The sequence below is a fragment of the Stegostoma tigrinum genome, chromosome 19 (genome assembly GCF_030684315.1).
Source record: "Stegostoma tigrinum isolate sSteTig4 chromosome 19, sSteTig4.hap1, whole genome shotgun sequence".
Classification (NCBI taxonomy): domain Eukaryota; kingdom Metazoa; phylum Chordata; class Chondrichthyes; order Orectolobiformes; family Stegostomatidae; genus Stegostoma; species Stegostoma tigrinum.
Genome location: NC_081372.1, coordinates 33,975,583 through 33,997,038, shown reverse-complemented (window position 1 = coordinate 33,997,038; position 21,456 = coordinate 33,975,583). Strand labels below are relative to the sequence as shown.

General features: G+C 43.2%; 1 protein-coding gene and 1 long non-coding RNA gene across 2 annotated transcripts in view; one reads left to right on the top strand and one right to left on the bottom strand.

Moving 5' to 3' along the window:
* Positions 1-21,456, top strand: part of LOC125461266 (protein FAM110B-like) — an 80,481-nt gene that overhangs the window by 4,368 nt on the left and 54,657 nt on the right. The window lies entirely within an intron of this gene.
* LOC125461269 (uncharacterized) lies at positions 3,064-4,635 on the bottom strand. The gene is made up of 3 exons (XR_007249459.2): positions 4,520-4,635; positions 3,451-3,575; positions 3,064-3,327 (listed from the first exon to the last, which is right to left on the bottom strand). It is a non-coding gene; the product is annotated as an uncharacterized LOC125461269 (long non-coding RNA).

Here is a 21,456-nt window from a genome sequence, read left to right as displayed (position 1 = left end):
TGGTGCAGGTACCAAATCACCATCACACCAACTGATCCTATGATCTGCCTCCTCCTCACACTTCAGGCAGATGCTCCCTGCTGTATGCTAACACCCTCAATCAAAATAGCATCCAGAATATATATCTACTATATATACATGCACTACAGGTGCTATTTGAAAGGGAAACAGCACTTGTAATGCAGAGAAACCAGAAACTATGAACCAAATTTTGCTATACCTTGTTTTTAAATTTAATTATTGTAGTAATTGAAGTAATATTGGATTAAGTTACATAACCATTTATGTTAACTGTAATCTCATTGAATGATAACAAATTTGTATAACAGTGCAGCAACAGAACCAGCATTAGACTTATAATAGTATGTTTTCCACTTGCGCACATTAAGACGGCATGGCTTTTAGTTTTGCATTCAAATCGCAACTAAAGTATTAGTGATAGAAAAATGAAAGCTAACATGCTGTTCAAAATAGTCCAATCACTGAATGGTTGAATTTAAAATGCAATTTTAGCCTTTTATTAGGCTAAGTTAATTATGTGGATCAGAGGAGAATTGTTTCTTTGTTTTTTTTATTGTTCTTCCGTACCAGAAAATTTATACAGACACCTAGCTGTCTGTAGAAGTGTGAGAAAGACTGTGAATAGGAGCCTTTTTTTACAGAAAGGCAGTTGCCCTTGTCAGTGCCGAGAATTGTAAAATTGTAAAATTGATTCGCTCACAGAGATATGAGTTTAAATGCAAATATTAAATAAGAAAACAAATATTTCAAAATTAAGTGTGACTGACAATAAAAGTTATAATACATAGTTATTTTTATGACACCCCTGTCAAGCTGCAGATAATATCAGCAACAGCTCACAGTTTGTTGTTCTTCACTGTATCAGAGAGGTCACCAGGGTTCTTTGTGTCTCCACGAGGAGATAGACTACTATCTTCACTGGCAGGGTAAAGCAGGATGAGACAGCATTAGGCGACATCTGGATTGTAGGATTCATCATGATTTAAGGTGCCATTGATTGCACTCAGATTGGCTTGTATGCTGTCCATCACCAACCTTCAGCAATCATAGGGGATTCTGTTCCCATTCAACACCTACCTAGCTTTTGGTGATAGGGATTATCTCAAGCACATTGCTCAGTTTCCTAGCAGCAACCATAATACATGCATCCTTTGCTTTTCCTTAGTGCTGCCTTTGTTCTCACAAATTATTGGGTTACAGCCTGTCTGCTTTCATTCTGTGGTTTACTGTAAGTTAGTCAGCATAACAGTTACCACAGAAAGTTGTTTATTTCTTGTCTCAAAGATCTGGTGTTTATTTACTCATATTTACAATGCTATGATATCACAGACTCTTAGACATAGACTAGGTACTATGCTTTGTGATGTTACTGTAGATTATTCACATAAACAGCTGATGACTGACTCCACTACAGAGAAAGTGACTGCATACAAGGCCTTCACTCCAGAATCTCACATGTCATGATGTCATGTAATTGTTTTAAAAGTGGAGGTCTCTTGGAGTTAGAATGTGTGCTATATTATAATCCTGGCTATTGGGCAACAAGCAATATATCCTTTAGATTTGTTTCATGTCTCCTTAAAGGAAGCTGAACACAACTGCAAGGCTGCCCAATGGTAAGATTCACAAAATAACAAATGGCAAAGCTTAAGCCATGCCACCAGCAGCAGGATCCTTTAACAGCAGCACTACAATTTGTTCTAAGAGGTATCTGAACTTTTAGTCTTCTGCTGAATACTCTATAACTTTGTTATTATTAGAAACCAGGCTTTAGGGACTTTGTGTCGTAGGAGTTGTGGAGGAGCCATGGTAGCAGCAGCGAGGGCGAAGGAGCATGAGGAAGACAAAGAGAGAGAAGGACGTTGACCACCAGTGACCTTGGATACCAGAACTCTCAGAGGACAGCTCTTCTAAGAGTACTGCACCAGAATCATTTTTCCTATATCCAGAGCACTAGCATTATCCACTGTCACAAAATCCCCAAGTCTAACATTTATTACCACAGTCTAATTGTTACCTTTCAATACAACCTTTTGATCTCGTCTACATTTTACTACAAATATAAACATGAATTCCAAATCTTGGTGGGTAGATTCAATCAACATTAGACCTTGAGCGATCAACTCCAAGTTACAGAACATACAATGAGGGGTCCAGATAGAGGTACTGGTAGTTGTCGTTTCCCTAGCATTGGGGATTTCAAGGCTAGGGGCATATTTTTAATGTGGGTGGAGAAAGATTTTAAAAAGACACGATGGACTTTTTTTTACACAGAGAATGTTTCACATGTGGAATGAACTTCCTGAGGAAGTGTTGGATGTGGGCACAACTACAATGTTTGAAAGATATTTGGATAAGTGCATGAATAGAAAAGGTTTGGATGGATATGGGGCAGGACCAGGCAAGTGGGACGAGTTAGTACATTTGGCATGGACTGGTTGGACTGAAGGGTCTGTTTCTGCGCTCTACGATTCTATGATTCAATGGACCAAAGTAGTCTGGCCCACTTGGTTGTGTGAATCTAAGAATAATACTAGCAATAAAACAAAACAAGGACCTACAGATGCTGGAAATCCGAAGCATACCAAAAAGAAATTGCTGGAGAAACTCAGCAGGCCTGGCAGATTCTATAGACAGAAAAGATTGTTAATGTTTTGAGTCCTTCAATACATATATAACAATAATTCTGGCAATACAGTTAGCAGTGGAATGTTTATTTAGCTGTCTTGAGGCAGGATAGCCATGCTTCTGTCAAACAGAAGACTAAGACTGGGCCTTGGCACTTCCAAAGCTCGACAGGAGCAGAGGGTATGAACAGTCTCAAAACCCAGGTGGACAGACACCTAAACTTCCATGGCGCCTAACAGCAGAGGCTTCATCACACTAATAGCCACTTTTATGTTCATGGAGGGTTGCATGCTGGACAGAATGGTCTCCATGTTTTACAAAGTCATGACAAATGTTGGAGTTCGACTCTTCTATGCTTTGAGTCATAGTGCACTTATTCACTGGCAGGCTGCTCAGTGTACCTAGCAAGTCCATAAAATGCTTATTAACTTTCTTTGGTAGCCTTTCCACTTGAGCTAGTATCTCAGACAGATGCAGCAGAGCCAATATGTGACCTTAATCTCCGATGAGCTGACAATTGGCATATCCAGTCCTCCTGTTCTCGTTCCTGCATACTTGCTTTGATGATTACTACGTCGAGATCCACCCAATCATCTAGCCTGTAAAGTATGTTTGATGCCAGTTCCTGTGCTCTCCATTATGAAATCAGGTGAAGATCCATCTTCAGAAATGTTTCATCTTTTTAAAGAGGGAAAACATCATCAGCACTTAAGATACAGGAACAAGGGTTAGTTGTTAGTAAAAAAGGATAGAAAAAGAGAAATAAATAGTTGGTGAAAGCATTGGCAATTTGTTACTCACATTTTGTAGACGATAGATGGATAAGTTGAAAAGTAGTTGCAAATAAACACTGTACAGTGTCTCCCTCTGACATATTAGTTACCACAGCCAAAACTCTTTGATACCTTTTGATGACCAGTATATTCCTAGAAAGAAACATGCAGGTAAGGTCAGCCTTCATCATTAAGAAAGCATTAATCTTAGCAATAAATCTTAACACAGAATATTACAGCTGACTATTTGCAAACATAATGTGACATAAGCAGTGAGAATTCATGCAATGCCTCAGAATAAACCTTTGAAAGTAACTAAGACACAGAAGTGAAAATAACCCCTCGAATGAGGCCAAAAAAATATATCTAAGTGAGGCTACAGGATCTAGAAAGATAGTGAAGTGTTTTGTTTCGTAAAAGGATTCGATCTTCCACTGCAGTGTGTTAATTATTACAGCATGTTGTGATTGATTGTGAAATTCAGCTGCTTTCTTGTTACCTTATTAAATCATGTATTGCATGAAGTAAATCAAGGTACACTAGATTATGAATCTGAACTAATGCCAACATAAAGATTAATTCCTGCTTTTATCACTTAAATTAAACAAATAGGAGTGCACATCTCACAGTTTAAACTTGACTGAATATGCCCAAGTAACATTGTAAAAATTAATGACCCATCTGGAAATATAAATGTATCATGACAGGATAAATTTGCACTGAATATATTCAAGTTTAGAAGTACAGATTCAACAATCTGATGCTTAAAGTGCTGTTAATGGAAAAGAATATGAGTATCTTCCAAGAATTCCAATTTAAACATTATCAATTTGTTCAGCAGTATCTAAAAAGAGTATGGTATTTCAAGATTTTTTTTTAAATGAACTATACTTATCATGATACATATTTACATGGCTGAAACTAATTTGCTGATGGTTATTGATCCTTCCCTGTAAGGGACATAGATTACTCTTTCTTTGTCTTTCTTCCTCTCTCTATGGTCACCCTGCCCCCAATAAGAATTATATTTTGTGGAGGAAGATTCATATGAGACCTGAATGTGCAATCAGCTGCAAAGAAATAATGCTCACGCAGACCTTGAAGAGTGTTGTTCATAAAGATCTAGTAATCCCTGAGCTGTGGAATTCCCCTCCTGACAGAAGTCTCAATCTGTAGCCAAGTCAAAGGGATCTCCAGTCATCCTTCAGCATTGATGCCAGCAATCACATTGAAATTCTTCCATCCTAACAAACAGCAAACCACAAAGTCAAAACTATTTGTATCTAAAATTTTAGATCAAAAAATAAATATTTGATTCCATTACTGTAGATGCCATGTTAAAGGTATATAATGTTTTTATCACAATAAAGAAATTTGCATTCCATAACAATGCAATTAATTTTTAAGGGGCAGAAAAGCTGTTTGCTAGTAATTATGAAGTTAATATGTTGTTAAAACTCCAGTTATACATCATTCACAAAGTACAACCTTGGCAAGGGATCTGAACAGCGAGTCTAACAACTCAAGAGTGGAAGTTCTCATCAGTTCAGAAATCACAAATTGATTATAAGCAGGGGACATGGGGAGGGTACAGGCAGATGGTGGGGGTAACTATAACAGTGCACCATCTGGACAGGCATTGAATCAACAACAACCTCTGTATTCCGTAGGCTTCATTTTCTGGTGAGTGGCAATTCCACACAGATTGCCATTCCACCTACATTGTTCTAAAATAATTCCATTCAGGTCTCTTTCAGAAATACAAAGGTGTAATTCCATTCTGACAGTTCTTTTGTAACACAGAACTGTTGGGGTAAGGCAAACCACTACCCTTTTCATAGCAGTGTAATGCAGTAATTTGAAATCTAGAGGTCCACACAGCCACATTGAAAGATAAGTATGTAAAGCAAGCGTGATTGTTGGGTGCTGGGACAGTCAGGTGCCAGATGGTTTTGTGAGCAGGGAAGTAGGGGGAAAGCAGTTAGGGTGCCAGGGTATCAGATGAGCAAGGCATGAGTTGAGGAGTGGGTAAGTTGCCAAGTTGTAGGATGCCAGATAAGTTTGGTGTAGCGTGGCAGGTAAATAAAAAGGTCCCACAACTGGCGAGTGAGTAGGGTGGTACAGTTCCAGCTAGGATGGGGTAGGGTACCAGCTCAGTTTAGCGTCACCTGTCATAGACATAGGGTGCCAGCAATGCAAGGCATTAAGGGGGCAGAGAAGTCAAAAGTCAGGGTGGGGTGGGGAAATTGCATCTGGCAGGGGTGGGTGGAGAGGGTGGTTGTCACATCTGAGAATTTTGAGTTTGGAAGTGGAGATGGTGAGAGGGTCTTAGATTGGGTGGAAAGAGGAGACAGGCTATTGGGTCTGGCAGCGGGATAGCAGGGGGGAGCTGTCAGATCAGGGTCCAGGTCTGTGAGGGGTCTGAGTTTTGTGAGTGGTTTTAAGTATGGGGCCTATTTAATAGTTACTCATGAGGTAAACTGTGTATCTAACAGTCTAAATTGTCCCGAGTAACGATTTTATTTAATATCATTGGATCCCATTGAATTCTCTGATTTTTATGGAGATTTTCCAAGGGTTCAAGGCAGAGTGAAATTACCCAGCAAAAGATTTGGTTTCCTGGTCAACACCTTCAGAGTATGTAATGATGGAAATTCTGCAGGGTCCCCATATCAGCAACTCCTACCTATGCTTTCAAAACAGCTGTATGGCCAATGGAAAATATGCAGTTATGCAGACTCTCAAAGTTATTGTCAGTTTCAGTAAGGCAATGATAGTGGATATTAACAAGTTATCCAAGATTATAACTCCAAAATTATAACTCAATGCTACTAATGACAACAACCTGGGATTTGTGGTCACGGTGAAGCAAGGGCATTCACACTAGTCACAAATTAAGCCTCCCTTAGGCATCTAGAAATCTCTCTGGCAAGTTTTTCTTCTTTCTTTTTTTACTTGCACTGATACTTGATTGGGCACTAGTAGCATACAATTGGAAAAATCAAAGGATTTTTACAGACACTCAAACAGGAAACAAAACATAAGTAAAATGAAGATGACACAGTGTGACATTAACCGCCTCAACCTCTCCACCCCTCTCACCCACTCCAAACTCTCCCCCGCAGAACGGGCAGCCCTCCGCTCCAACCCCAACCTCACCATCAAACCCGCAGATAAGGGTGGCGCAGTGGTAGTATGGCGCACTGACCTCTGCATCGCCGAGGCCAAACGCCAACTCTCCGACACCACCTCCTACCGCCCCCTTGATCGTGAACCCACCCCCGAGCACCAAACCATCATCTCCAACACCATTCACGACCTCATCACCTCAGGGGACCTCCCACCCACAGCCTCCATCCTTATTATTCCCCATCCCCGCATGGGCCGTTTCTATCTCCTTCCCAAAATCCACAAACCTGCCTGCCCTGTCGACCCATTGTCTCAGCCTGTTCCTGCCCCACTGATCATCTCCACCTATCTGGACTCCATTTTCTCCCCTTTGGTCCAGGAACTCCCTACCTACGTCCATGACACCACCCATGCCCTCCACCTCCTCCAGAACTTCCAATTCCCTGGCCCTCAACACCTCATTTTCACCATGGACATCCAGTCCCTATACGCCTGTATTCCTCATGCAGATAGCCTCAAGGCCCTCCGCTTCTTCCTGTCCCACAGGCCCGACCAGTCCCCCTCCACCGACACCCTCGTCCACATAGCCGAACTCGGCCTCACCCTCAACAATTTCTCTTTCGATTCCTCCCACTTCCTACAGACAAAGGGGATGGCCATGGGCACCCGCATGGGCCCCAGCGATGCCTGCCTCTTTGTAGGTTACGTGGAACAGTCCCTCTTCCGCACCTACACAGGCCCCAAACCCCACCTCTTCCTCCATTACATTGATGACTGTATCGGCGCTGCCTCTTGCTCCCCAGAGAAGCTCGAACAGTTCATCCACTTCACCAACACCTTCCACCCCAACCTTAAGTTCACCTGGGACATCTCCAACAGATCCCTCACCTTCCTGGACCTCTCAATCTCCATCTCAGGCAACCAGCTAGTTACTGATGTCCATTTCAAGCCCACCGACTCCCACAGCTACTTAGAATACACCTCCTCCCACCCACCCTCCTGCAAAAATTCCATACCCTATTCCCAATTCCTCCGCCTCTGCTGCATCTGCTCCCATGATGAGGCATTCCACTCCCGCACATCCCAGATGTCCAAGTTCTTCAAGGACCGCAACATTCCCCCCGCAGTGGTCGAGAACGCCCTTGACTGCGTCTCCCGCATTTTCTGCAACACATCCCTCACACCCAGCCCCCGCCACAACCGTCCAAAGAGGATCCCCCTCGTTCTCACACACCACCCCACCAACCTCCGGATACAACGCATCATCCTCCGACACTTCCACCATGTACAATCCGACCCCACAACCCAAGACATTTTTCCATCCCCACTCTTGACTGCCTTCCGGAGAGACCACTCTCTCAGTGACTCCCTTGTTCGCTCCACACTGCCCTCCAACCCCACCACACCTGGCACCTTCCCCTGCAACCGCAGGAAGTGCTACACTTGCCCCCACACCTCCTCCCTCACCCCCATCCCAGGCCCCAAGATGACTTTCCATATTAAGCAGAAGTTCACCTGCACATCCGCCAATGTGGTATACTGTATTCATTGTACCCGGTGTGGCTTCCTCTACATTGGGGAAACCAAGCGGAGGCTTGGGGACCGCTTTGCAGAACACCTCCGCTCGGTTCGCAATAAACAACTGCACCTCCCAGTCACGAACCATTTTAACTCCCCCTCCCATTCTTCAGATGACATGTCCATCATGGGCCTCCTGCAGTGTCACAAGGATGCCACCCGAAGGTTGCAGGAACAGCAACTCATATTCCGCTTGGGAACCCTGCAGCCCAATGGTATCAATGTGGACTTCACCAGCTTCAAAATCTCCCCTTCCCCCACCGCATCCCAAAACCAGCCCAGTTCGTTCCCTCCCCCACGGCAACACACAACCAGCCCAGCTTGTCCCCTCCCCCCACTGCATCCCAAAACCAGCCCAGCCTGTCTCTGCCTCCCTAACCTGTTCTTCCTCTCACCCATCCCTTCCTCCCACCCCAAGCCGCACCTCCATTTCCTACCTACTAACCTCATCCCACCTCCTTGACCTGTCTGTCTTCACTGGACTGACCTATCCCCTCCCTACCTCTCCACCTATACGCTCCTCTCCACCTATCTTCTTTTCTCTCCATCTTCGGTCCGCCTCCCCCTCTCTCCCTATTTATTCCAGAACCCTCTCCCCATCCCCCTCTCTGATGAAGAGTCTAGGCCCGAAACGTCAGCTTTTGTGCTCCTGAGATGCTGCTTGGCCTGCTATGTTCATCCAGCTCCACACTTTGTTATCTATAACACGGTGTGAAGCTGGATGAACACACCAGGCCAAGTAGCATCAGAGGAACAGGAAAGTTTGACGTTTCGGATCAAGACCCTTCTTCAGAAAAGGGGGAGGGGAAAGGGATTCTGAAATAAATAGGGAGACTGGGGAGGCAGATAGAAGATGGATAAAAGAGAAGACAGGGCGAGAGGAGACAAACAGGTCAAAGAGGTGGGGTTAGAGCCAATGAAGGTGGATGTAGGTGGAGAGTTAGGGAGGGGATAGGTAGGTCCAGGGAGGACGGACAGGTCAAGGAGGCGGGATGAGGTTAGTGGGTAGGAGATGGGGGTGGGGCTTGAGGTGGGTGAATGGCTCAGGAGGCGGGGACTAGCTGGGCTGGTTTTGGGATGTGGTTGCGGGAGGCAAGATTTTGAAGCTTGTGAAGTCCACATTGATACCCTTGGGCTGCGGGGTTCACAAGCGAAATATGAGATGCTATTCCTGCATCTTTTGGGAAGTTTAGTTGTTTGTTACGAACTGAGTGTAGGTGTTATGCAAAGCAGTCCCCAAGCCTCCGCTTTGTGGAACGCCTACGCTCAGTTAGCAACAAACAACAACACCTCCTGGTCGCAAACCATTTCAACTCCACACACCACCACCCCCACCCCGACTCCTCAGACGACATGTCCATCCTGGGTCTCCTGCATTGCCACAATGATGCCACCCGAAAGATACACAGTAGCAAGAAGGGTCTTGACCTGAAATGTCAAACTTTCCCGCTCTTCTGATGCTGCTTGGTCTGCTGTGTTCATCCAGCTTCACACCGTGTTATCTCAGGTTCTCCAGCATTGGCAGTTCTTACTAACATAAGTAAAATGAAAGCAGTTTTTCAAAGTTGTTGTGGAGCTGGAGGAACACAGCAGGCCAGGTAGCATCAGAGGAGCAGGAAAGTTCATGTTTCAGATTGAAACCCTTCTTTAGAAAACCAAAATGACCCAAAAAATCAACTTTAATTGTCCTCCGATGCTGCCTGGCCTGCTGTGTTCCTCCAGCTCCACACTGTGGTGTCTCTGACTCCAGCATCTGCAGTTCTTACCAACTCTTTTTAAAGTCTTTCCCTCAAGCTAATTTAAAATTGGATATTTGGAAGGGCTGAAGGTGGAAACAAAAATATTCTAAACAAATTTTAAAAAACAATGTTAACTTAACATGCAACTTGATAAATACAGAATAATATTTTTGTACAAATTTTATTCATCTCATCTCTGTTAAAAACTCAATTACACCATGAACATTGAACAATGTGTGACTTTTTCCTAAGATTTCTAATTGCATTGTGAGCAGGAACATGGTAAATTCTCACTGTTTCTGGTGATTGCTGACTTGGAGGGGTTTAGTAGGGTACTAAAGAAAGGTGCTTCAGATCACAGCCTGTGGTGAAGCTCCGTGTGACACACAGTAAGTTCAGGACGTCCACACTAACGTGCACATGCCCAACATCTTGAAGTTACAGTCACATTCAAAGAGATAGTGACAGCAAATGCTGACAGCCTCTCCCATCGCTGAGATGCTTGACAACACACAATGTCCTTATTTTTTACTTCAACAGAACAATGTGTTGCATAGCAAACCTGGATTGCTAAATTGGCATGCTCACTTCAATCATTTTCACTGTTCAAAAGGAATGCAGGGTGCTTTTGTGCAAGGGACTAAGAACAGTTGATGAATATAATCGCAAGGTCGTTGATCAAGCCATTCACTTTCATATTGAATACATCATACACTACTTTGGAAATTCAGGACATGACATTTACCTAATGCTAAGTTTGCAAGAGACAAGAAATAGAATCTGGGGACTTTCTCCCTGGTACATTTCAGGGTAATTCCTGCCCATGTAAGCGTTGCATATCATGGGTGTCTACCCGCAGTGGGCTGGGAGCTTGCCCGGTGAGGAGCTTGACAAGCAAACACACCAATTAATGCCTTTTCAAGGGACCCAGCATCGGGAAGGGTGGCTCCTGAGATCCACCTTCTTCCTTGTTGCTATCTAATCTACCCCACTTCTTCCCTGCAATCCAAGACCCACCATCACACACATCTGCCAGGGTCCCTCCACCATTTGGTCTGGAATGGGTATAGAACTGGTAACAAGCCTGAATGTCTGATAGTGCTGCTGAGTACAACAGATCTTCCCCATTACTGATTGGTTAGCACCTATTGACAGGAAGCGCTTATGCACACATTAATTTCTCCTATTGTCTGTGTGTTGTAGGAACGTAAGAAGTAGCAGCAAGAATAGACCATTGGGTAACTTGAAACATTCAAAAGATGTAGCTGACCTTCTTAAATAAAAACAGTATGATTTCTCACTGACTCTCCAGCTGACCATCAAGACCTCTTGTATCTCCACAAGATTTCTCCCAAAATGCAGCGGATCTATACAGTACCAATGGCTAGCTACTTCACAGCATAGCATAGGAATTGTTTTTAAAGTGTAATCATTGCACAAAGAATTTATTCTAGGGATTTTCTGAGGACCTCAACAAAGAAAGAGTGAGTAGTGTGCTACTCTATCATGTTGGTCACCTCAAGCAAATCTTTGGTTTTAAACCTGTTGCTAGGAAACTCCTTTCATCTGAAATAAGAGAAAGATATAAGGTGAGGAAGAGTTTATATGTTTATTAATTATTTTTAAATCTCAGTGGCTGCATTGGTGAGATTTGAACGCATCTTCTTAAAGTATTGGCCTGATCCTGCTCAAATGACACAGGCACAATGGAACTATCTGCAACAGCTACAAGTAATGTGATGATTGATATTATACTTCTTCAGTATTTGTGATTTTTTTCTAAGTGTGAAAACACTTCCTGAGGTAGCACACATTGCACTATATCAGCTTCAAGTCTGATCAGTGTTGATAACTCAAATGGCATTAAGAACATAAACGTCACCCTGATGGCCTTAGTACACCTCATTAAAATGGATTAATCTGATTCTGTCCTTTCCACAGCACCATAGATGAAATGGGCTTTGCTCATGAAGCTCTTAGTATGCGTTAATTGATTCAAAACCACACGTAGTCATAGAGTGGTACAGAAAAAAGGGAGGCCATAGATCATTGCTATTAATTCTATTCAGTTTGTGGTGAAATAGTAAAAAAATTCTCTTTTTTGGGTGTGTGTAAATTTTGTACAACAGGAAGGTTCTAGGAATTAATATCAAAAATTTGTTCATGAGTAACAAATGTATATAATGTTCAACAATGGTAAAAATAAATGATATTTTGCTCAATATCATGTAGTGCCTCTTAGCAAAGGTACAAATGTAACATTAAACTCTGTAATTGAGAAGCACTTTTGTTGAAAGTTAGTCAAAATTACCCTATTTAAAAGAAAACTATGAATGGCGACTATGGACAAAACAAGAGTCTGGATGATGTGCTATGGTTAGATTTGTGGCAGAATTGGATGAGAATCCAGCAATGCACAACAAAAGCAAATCACTGCACTTTTTATGTTTGCTGAGCGGTGAAGCAATTTTCTCACTAGGCAGTGGCAAGTTCTCAATTAAGGGTAAGTATTACTTGTTAAGCACCTTATTAGCATGGCAACTTGCCTTATTAATATTCCATTTCCTACTTTATCAAAAGCATTGAACAAGCTAAACATTGAGAATTTTAGACATGCAAGACACAATGAGCACATAGCGATTTCAGCTGCAATCAGCCTCCATGTTGTTCTCAGGGCACGATCTGCGGGAACCAGCTTGGCATCCAACTTTGGCTAACTTTTCACAACCATCATCGTACCTCTCCAATCCACTTTCAGCACTCTTATGAATCAGCGGCTTGCATTGCAGGGCACATCAACAACTTGCATTGAAAAGCTGCTGCAAGGACACTTTGCACATGGTGACAGGCAGCCAGCTCATGGAACTGACCAGGTTGCATATCAGCCAGCTCTCTTGCTGTTTTCATGCTCACTCACTTACCACATACCTATATACTTACAGCATCCATGCCTTGCCTTGCCATGTAGGTTAGCATACAATCAACTCAGCCAGAGCCAAAAGCTCTCAGTACCACTATCGCACCTCCCAGTCGCGAACCATTTTAACTCCCCCTGCCATTCCTTAGACAACAAGTCCATCATGGGCCTCCTGCAGTGCCACAATGATGCCACCCGAAGGTTGCAGGAACAGCAATTCATATTCCGCTTGGGAACTGTGCAGCCCAATGGTGTCAATGTGGACTTCACAAGCTTCCAAATCTCCCCTCCCCCCACTGCATCCCAAAACCAGCCCACCTCGTCCCCGCCTCCCTAATCTGTTCTTCCTCTCACCTATCCCCTCCTCCCATCTCAAGCCACACTTCCATTTCCCACCTACTAACCTCATCCCACCTCCTTGACCTGTCTGTCCTCCCCGGAATGACCTATCCCCTCCCCACCTCCCCACCTATACTCTCCTCTATCCATCTTCGGTCCGCCTCCCCCTCTCCTCCTATTTATTCCAGAACCCTCACCCCATCCCCCTCTCTGATGAAGGGTCTAGGCCCGAAACGTCAGCTTTTGTGCTCCTGAGATGATGCTTGGCCTGCTGTGTTCATCCAGCTTCACATTTTGTTACCACTATATTAATTTTTTTTTAGTGCAGATGCACAGAGAGGCTGCTTGTCAGTAGGCGTCTGTCTGGAGGTTGCAGAGGAATGGAATTATCTTGCATACCTAGATGTCAATCTAGCACCTACCGCACATGTCAGTTACCTGCACAGCAAACATGATGAACATTTATTCACCCAAAAGCCATGTCAGAAAGTAGATAAGCAATGGTGCTCAGTCCAGGAAGTGAAAGATTTGCTGCCAGTCAGGGAGTTCCAGCAGCACCACGTGGCTATAGGTGGCACACTGTCTAGGGTTTGGCCATTCAGGCATCTGGTCAGACCATTCATGGTCCAGGATTCTGTCCAATTACAATCCAGGGAGTGGGCAACACTCAGTCCTGTCAGGCCAGCACATGGAGTCAGGAAAACTGAATATTGTCAGTCACAGAACAGCAAAGATGGTGGACAGGGTTTACCCAGTCATGTCTAGGGCTGCGCATCAATGTTGATCGATGTTGGCACACAGGTGCATGGCCAATACAGTCCTGGATGTTGTTTGGTAAGGGGGCATGTAGTGGCAGAGGGGTGGGGAAATCATGGCTGTGAGGTGCACTGTAGAGCCATTCATGAAGCTGGGAACAAGGACGATGACGGGGAACTCAATGTGTATGGGGGCCATGTGTAACAGCATTAGAGGATATTGTCGGCTGTGGGAGGAGGGTGAATGGCAGTGGCCACGGTGACCTCCACAGGGAGAGCATAAAAGATGAGGATGAGTGTCTTTACGGTCGAAGGCAGGACAGTTGGAGGTTAAAGTTTGATGTGAAGAGTCCATTACGTGGGTGAAATGGACTATTAGGTTTGAAGTGAGACAGAAGGGGACATGGAGGTTCGGGGAGTATCTGACAATAATGTCCACTGTAATTGGCATTTCCTACCATCACTTTCCAATCTCTAGATGTGAAATGCGACTGGAAAATGGCTAGTGCAATGCCTAAGGTGGGCAGAGTCAGTGTGACTTTGATAGGCGAAAGTGTGGGAACAACATCTGCTGCTGTTAGAACATTGAAAGATCAAAACTATGAAGCATGTATTTGAAAACTCCAGCTTTGTTCCATTTGCAATTATATCTTTGCCCATATGCAATGCATAAAGTGCAAATGTGCATGGGCATCAAATGTGGGTCAAAAGCAAATCACACTAGATCATTGATGTTTGCAAATCAACCATTGCCATTCCAGTGACACAAAAGTTAGCACAATGACTTAAAAGTAAGCAAACACTGGCAAAAAGCATTCTTTCACTTGTGAAACATCAAAAAGTGATGAATGTAATTGGGAGCATCACTGCATCATATCTCATAACTGTGGCCAGGGACTTGAATGAAACTTCAATGAAACTTCAAAGGATTGATATTGGCCTGGGATAGGAAGGGAGTTAGAGTTTAGTATACCCCTCCCTTTTCAATGTAATGGGTAGGTCACTCAGCCAGCATTGTACCTTCACCAAGTTAGCATAGAAGGACCATGGTAGGACAGCTGATAAGCCTGTCAAAGATATAAGTTGACGAACTGGAGTGAATTGTTGTGGGGGAGTCCTCCAGTATTGCCCAAAGGGTCCAACATTATCCTGGCATGCTGTGCTCTGCACACTTAAAGTGCACAACAGGATGATGTGATTGATACTGATGAACCAGAAATGGGAAGCAGTCGTCTGAGGAGAAGGATGATGATAATTGAGCTGGAGGAAGTTCTCCTCATGGATGACAGACCTCAGCTCATTGGTTGCTACAAGTCAGACAGAGTCTGACTACTGCTTGGTTCCACCCACAAGCTGGGTGCAGAACCCCATCATGGAATTAAGATAGTGATTGGTCATGATGCTGGCATCAGTTTGCATGGTGGTAGCAAACTGCAGTCCTCAACTCATTTTGTTTCTGTTCACTTTAGGTGGCTGTCATTCCAATTTCACATTTGGGATTGTCTGATTGCTTGTCTGTATGTGATGCTACCTCTCTTGGACACTGACATGATGTGGGTATCCAGTGGGCATTGGATACAGAGTAGCAATGACTTAGAGAGTGTTTAAATGTAGCTAAGGGCAGGTTAAACCATATGGCCTGGTGGCTAAACGCCAATGAGGGTGAAAGAACAGGGTCATATGACTAATTGTCAGCCAATGCACTGTGAGCACCATGGCTTTGTGTCTTCTGTACCATGAAATTGCCTGTGAGTGCCAACGTCGGATTGCTAATGCTTATCTGGGTGTATAGATTTAAAGATGGAATGGAAGCAAGGGATGCTTGACTTTTGATGCTTATCCAGTGAGTAGCAAGTTGTTCCAAAAATGGCGTGTGGCAAGCTGGTAATAGAATTGTACATGCTTGATGCAATAGAAGCCGGTGGGTAACAAACAAAGCACATTTGTTAAGATGCAGCTAGAAGTCTTGCTGGGCCTCATGACAAGAAACCCTCCAGTACACTTGTGTAATTCATATTTAGACAAAAATGTATAAGATTCAATTCTATCTGTTGTTAAAATCTGTAAAGTTAAAGAAAAACACAATTTAAGTCAGCAGATCCAGGTGGTTATCTTAATATCTTTCCCTGGCACAAATTCTTTAAGTTAGTCGCTTGGTCTAATGCAGTGTAATAAATTACTGTGTGTCTGGTTCCCTTTTTATACGAACTTCAGAATTCATTTTGATTCAGGTAAATAAATCTCTTGTGTTCAGATGCCAAGTAAAGTGAAAATGCCTTCTCAGCATTCAACCAGAATGATCCCTATAGAGGTAAAGAATAGCACACTGCCTGCCAAATCTTCTGACCATCTGCAGCAGATATACAGGCAGGAACATCCATAAAGAGTTACTGTTTTATCTGACTTAATTTTATATTGCGGTTAAAACCCATCAATTCAATGACCTTGGAAGTAAATAGCAGAATTGCCAATAGTATGCAGCTTTTTTATATGATGGCTGCAGGTTTAGTATTAACAGAGCAACATTGTCATCATTATCTCCTGAAGTTCCAGAGTTGATACTGCTGTGAGGAACAGGTGGAAACTGGAAGCTAGTCCTAAAACTGAACAGAATGGTTACAGCACAGAAGGAAGCCATTGAATCTCATCTTCCATTTTGGCTCTCTGTAAGTGCAATTCAGTTGTTCCCATTTCCGTGATTGTTTCCCCATTGCCCCTAAAATGACTTTTGCTTCAAGTGATTATGCAGCTCCACTCTGAAAACAAAAAAACTGCTGGAGAAACTCAGCATGTTTAGCATCTTCTGCAGAGAGAAATACAGAGTTAATATTTCAAGTCCAATGACTCTTCTGAGGAAGATAACTACTTTCTGAGCCTCCCCTTCCATGTTCAGTGATTTGTACATACACCCCAGGTCCCCTTGTTCATGCAATCTTTTGGAATTTTATCCTTTATATTCCATTGCTTCGTATTTCTTGTCAGCTATGTGTTAATTGGTATTACCATCACCAAGTCTCCCACTATCAAGAATCTAGAAGTTACCAGTGACCAGAAACTGGATTGGAGAAGCCACACAACTACTGCGTCACAAAGGCAGATCAGAGGCTAGGAATTCGGTAGAAAATAACTCACCTTCCGTCTCCACAATACTTGTCCATCATCCAGAAGGCACAAGTCAACTGTGTGATGGAACAGTTTCCACTTCACTGAATAAGTGCAGCTCCAACAACATTCAGTAAGCTTGATATCATCCAGGACAAAGCAACCTGTTTGATCTGCATCTTGTTCAATACCTTCAAAATTCAGTCCATTCACCACTGACTCACAACAGTAATGACTAATTCCCAAATTCTAATTTTCACAATATGTTGCTTATTAATAAATATTTTCAGATATTAAGCATTAGGTAATTCAGGCTTCAGCATTTTAGTTGAATATTTCCTTACATAAGATACCAACTGCATGGGTAGTCTGTTTGTTTACATAAGTCATTATTTGAAGCAGTTCTGTTTATCTTTTTTATACTTCATGTATTGGATTGATGAGACATTATCAATAGATTGAAAACTTTATTTTCTGTCAGGGTGCCACCTGAGGTATGCTCATGCTCAATGTTAGATGAGCTGACATGCAGACGGAAGGGCCAAAGTTGGTGTGCTGGGTACTGAGTTGACATAGGAGCTGTAAAAAGTCGTCAGGTTGACTGGGAGCATAAGGGATATGGGAGGCTTTAGATGTGGATTCTAGGCCATAGATTGCTATGAATGGGACCCAGAAAATTGGAGGAGAGGGGTAGAGAGTAGTTTGGATGTGGTTTATTTTGAACTTTGAACAGTGCTGAAGCCCCAGGCAGCCTTTCCAATCAACCAGCCTTGGGAACTGGCAGCCATGCAGGATCTTTACAGGTTGTGTGGTCCAACTCCAAATCCAAGATTCCAGCTTGGATGAAAAACCACAAATGCAAGTTGCCATTTGCAATTTGGCCAATTTCACAGAGCTGAGACTTCTCCTGATTTTGTGCCCAAAATACCCAGCCGAGCAAACACCCGGACCAGAGGCTGCCTTTTCCTGAACTTGGCACCTTCAGCTCTGCTGAATATAATAATGGCACTGAAGATGTCAATGTTCAAGATGATGCTGCACCCAAGAAAATGCAAGACTGAAATTTGTCTTTGGCCCTTTATTTCTAAAGCTCAATGCTGATTTGTCTCTGTTAAAAATTTGCAACATTTAAAAATAGAAAGATCAAAAGCTTTCTTGCTGATGTGATTCTTGGTGGAGAGTAGCATGGTTGCCTTATTTTGGAGAATAAAAGGTTGTGATTGGGCAGATCTTTGTCGAATGTGATTCAGGGAATTTATTTAGGAGTAGTATCATGAGAAACAGAATTAAATTTGGCGAGTAAAGTTTTCATGATTTCATTGATGATTGTTAAAAATCAAAGGAATCTCAAAATGACCAATTGTAAAACAGGACAGCAGTGAAAAAAAGAAATGCATTTAATAAAGAGGAATGTTGAAAACTGACATTTAAATTCTACAACAGATGACAGATACAAAGTCACTTTCTGATAAGGATAAAAGTGTTTATCCTATATTTTGTTGTTAGCCACTTTAAAAGAAAATGAGTACAAAGGCATCTGTGCTTGTCACTCATTTAATTTAAATATAGTCATTAATAAATCTATGTGCTATTTAAATGAGCCTTCCTATGGCAGGGTATTATTCCCAGCTGAATTTTGTATATAAGCTAGCCCTTAGGAATAGAAAAATAGCATAGAGAGAACTATGAGGAAGCTGCCATGTAGGTGTTGTATTTCTGCTAGACAGGATATCAAATCAGGATTGCCATATTCTGGGAAGGGTGTAGGCTAGCACAAGGTCATTTCTCTGAATTAAATGTAATAGATTCCATAAAAGAGATGCTAGATTAGGCGGAGAGTATATAACTCTTGTACTGCGTTGGATGATAATACCATCACCAAGACGGTAACCATGTCTTTCTAAATTGACGAAGAACTAAGATATTAGTGACAAAGGAGATCTTAAAATGAGAATTTAATGTTTCAAACTCTGAGAATTAAGTAAACCCATTACCTTTGCTTGAATTAGAAAATACTCAGCTTTGCTATCTATTTTTAATTTATTTTGTGGGATGTGGGTGTCACTGGCTGTCTAGCATTTCTTGTGCATCCCTAGTTTCCCTTGAGAAGGTGGTGGTGAGCTGCCTTCTCGAACCGCTGCAGTTCTCCTGCTGTGGTTTGACCCACAATGACATTAGGGAGGGAATTCCACGATTTGACCCAGTGACAGTGAAGGAATAGCGATATGTTTCCAAGTCAGGATGGTGAGCAGCTTGGAGGGGAACTTGGAGGTGCTGGTGTTCCCATATATCTGTTGCCCTTGTCCTTCTAGATGGAAGTGGTCATGGGTTTGGAAAGTGCTGTCTGAGGATCTTTGGTGAATTTCTGCAGTGCACCTTGTAGATAATACACACTGCTGCTACTGAGTGTCAGAGGTGGAGGGAGTGGATGCTTGTGGATGTGGTGCCAATCTTGCAGGCTGATTTGTGCTGGAAGGTGTCAAGTGTCTTGAATGTTGCTGGAGCTGCACCCATCCAGGCAAGTGAGAAGTATTCCATCACACTCTTGACTTGTGCTTTGTAGATAGTGGACAGGCTTTGGGAGTCATGACGTGAGTTACTCACCACAGTATTCTTAGCTTCTGACCTGCTCTTGTAGCCACTGTGTTTATGTGGTGAGTCCAGCTGAGGGTCTGATCACTGATAACCCCCAGAATGTTGATAGTATTCAGTGACGGTAACACCATTGAATGTCAAGGAGCAATGATTAGATTGTCTCTTATTTGTGATGGTCACAGCCTGGGATTTGTGTGGCACAAACATTACTTGCCGCTTGTCAGCCCAAGCCTGGATATTGTCCAGATCTTTTTGCATTTGTATATGGACTGTTTCAGTATCTGGTGAGTCTTGCATGGTGCTGAACATTGTGCAATCATCGGTGAATATTCCACTTCTGACCTTATGATGGAAGGAAGGTCATTGATGAAGCAGCTGAAGATGGTTGGGCCTAGGGTACCACCCTGAGGACCTCCTGGAGCTGAGATGATTGACCTCCCACAATGACAGCCATCTTCCTATGTTCCAGGTATGACTCTAGCCACCACAGAGTTTGCCCTCTGATACCCACTGATTCCAGTTTTGCTAGGGCTCCTTGAACCCACACTAAGTCAAATGCAGCCTTGATGTCAAGGTCAGTCACTTTCGCCTCACCTCTGGAATTCAGATCTTTTATCCATATTTGAACCAAGGCTGTAATGAGGTCTGGAGGTGAGTGGCCCTGGCAGAATGCAAACTGGGCATCACTGAGCAGGTTATTGTTGAGCAGGTGCTGCTTGATAGCACTGTTACTGACACCTTCCATCACTTAACTGATGATTGAGAGTAGACTGATGGAAGGTGTCATTGGCTAGATTGGATTTGTCCTGATTTTTTATGTACAGGACATACTTGGGCAATTTTTCACATTGTCTGATAGATACCAGTGTTGTAATTGACCAAGAACGGCTTGGCTAAGGGAGTGGCAAGTTCTGGAGAATGTGTCTTCAGTGTTATTGCTGGAATGTAGTCAGGGCCCATAGCCTTTGCAGTATCCAGTGTCTCCAACCATTTCTTGATATTATGTGGAATGAATGGAATTGGCTGAAGACTGTATCTGTAATGCTGGGGACCACTGGAAGAGGCCACTCTAGCTGAAGATTTCTGTGATTTCTTTTGCATTGATGTGCTGGACTCTTCACCATTAAGGATGGGAATATTTGTTCAGCCTCCTGCTCTGCCAGTTTATTCACAACAAGATATGGCAGAACTGCAGAACTTAGGTCTGAGCTGTTGGTTATGCGATCGCTTTGCTTGGTCAATCACTTGTTGCTTATGTTGTTTGGAGGGCAAGTAGTCCAATTTGGTGGCTTCACCAGGTTGATAAATCACCTTCAGGTATACCTGGTGCTGGTTCTGGCATGTCCTCCTGCACTCTCCATTGAACCAGAGTTGATTCCCTGGCTTGATGGTAATGGATGAGTTGGGGATATGCCAGGCCATGAGGTTACAGATTTTGGTGGAATATAATTCTGCTTCTGGTGATGGCCCACAACACCTCATGGGTGCCAGGTCTTGAGTTGCTAGATCTGTGTGAAGTCTGTCCCATTTAGCACGGGGACAGTGCCACACAACACAATGGAGGTTATTCCCAATGTGTGGTGGGACTTCGTCTCACAAGGACTGTTTTGTCGTCACTCTTGCCGATACTGTCATGGACAGATGCATCTGCAGCTGGCAGATTGGTAAAGATGAGGTAAAGTATGTTTTTCCCTCTAGTTGGTTCCTTTACCACCTGCCACAGACCTAGTCTAGCAGCTACGTCCTTTAGGACCCAACCAGCTCTATCAGTAGTACTGCTGTCGAGCCAGTCTTTGTGGTGGACATTGAAATCTCCCACCCAGAATACATTTTGTACCCTTGCCATCCTCAGTGTTTCCTCTAGGTGTTGTTCAACATTG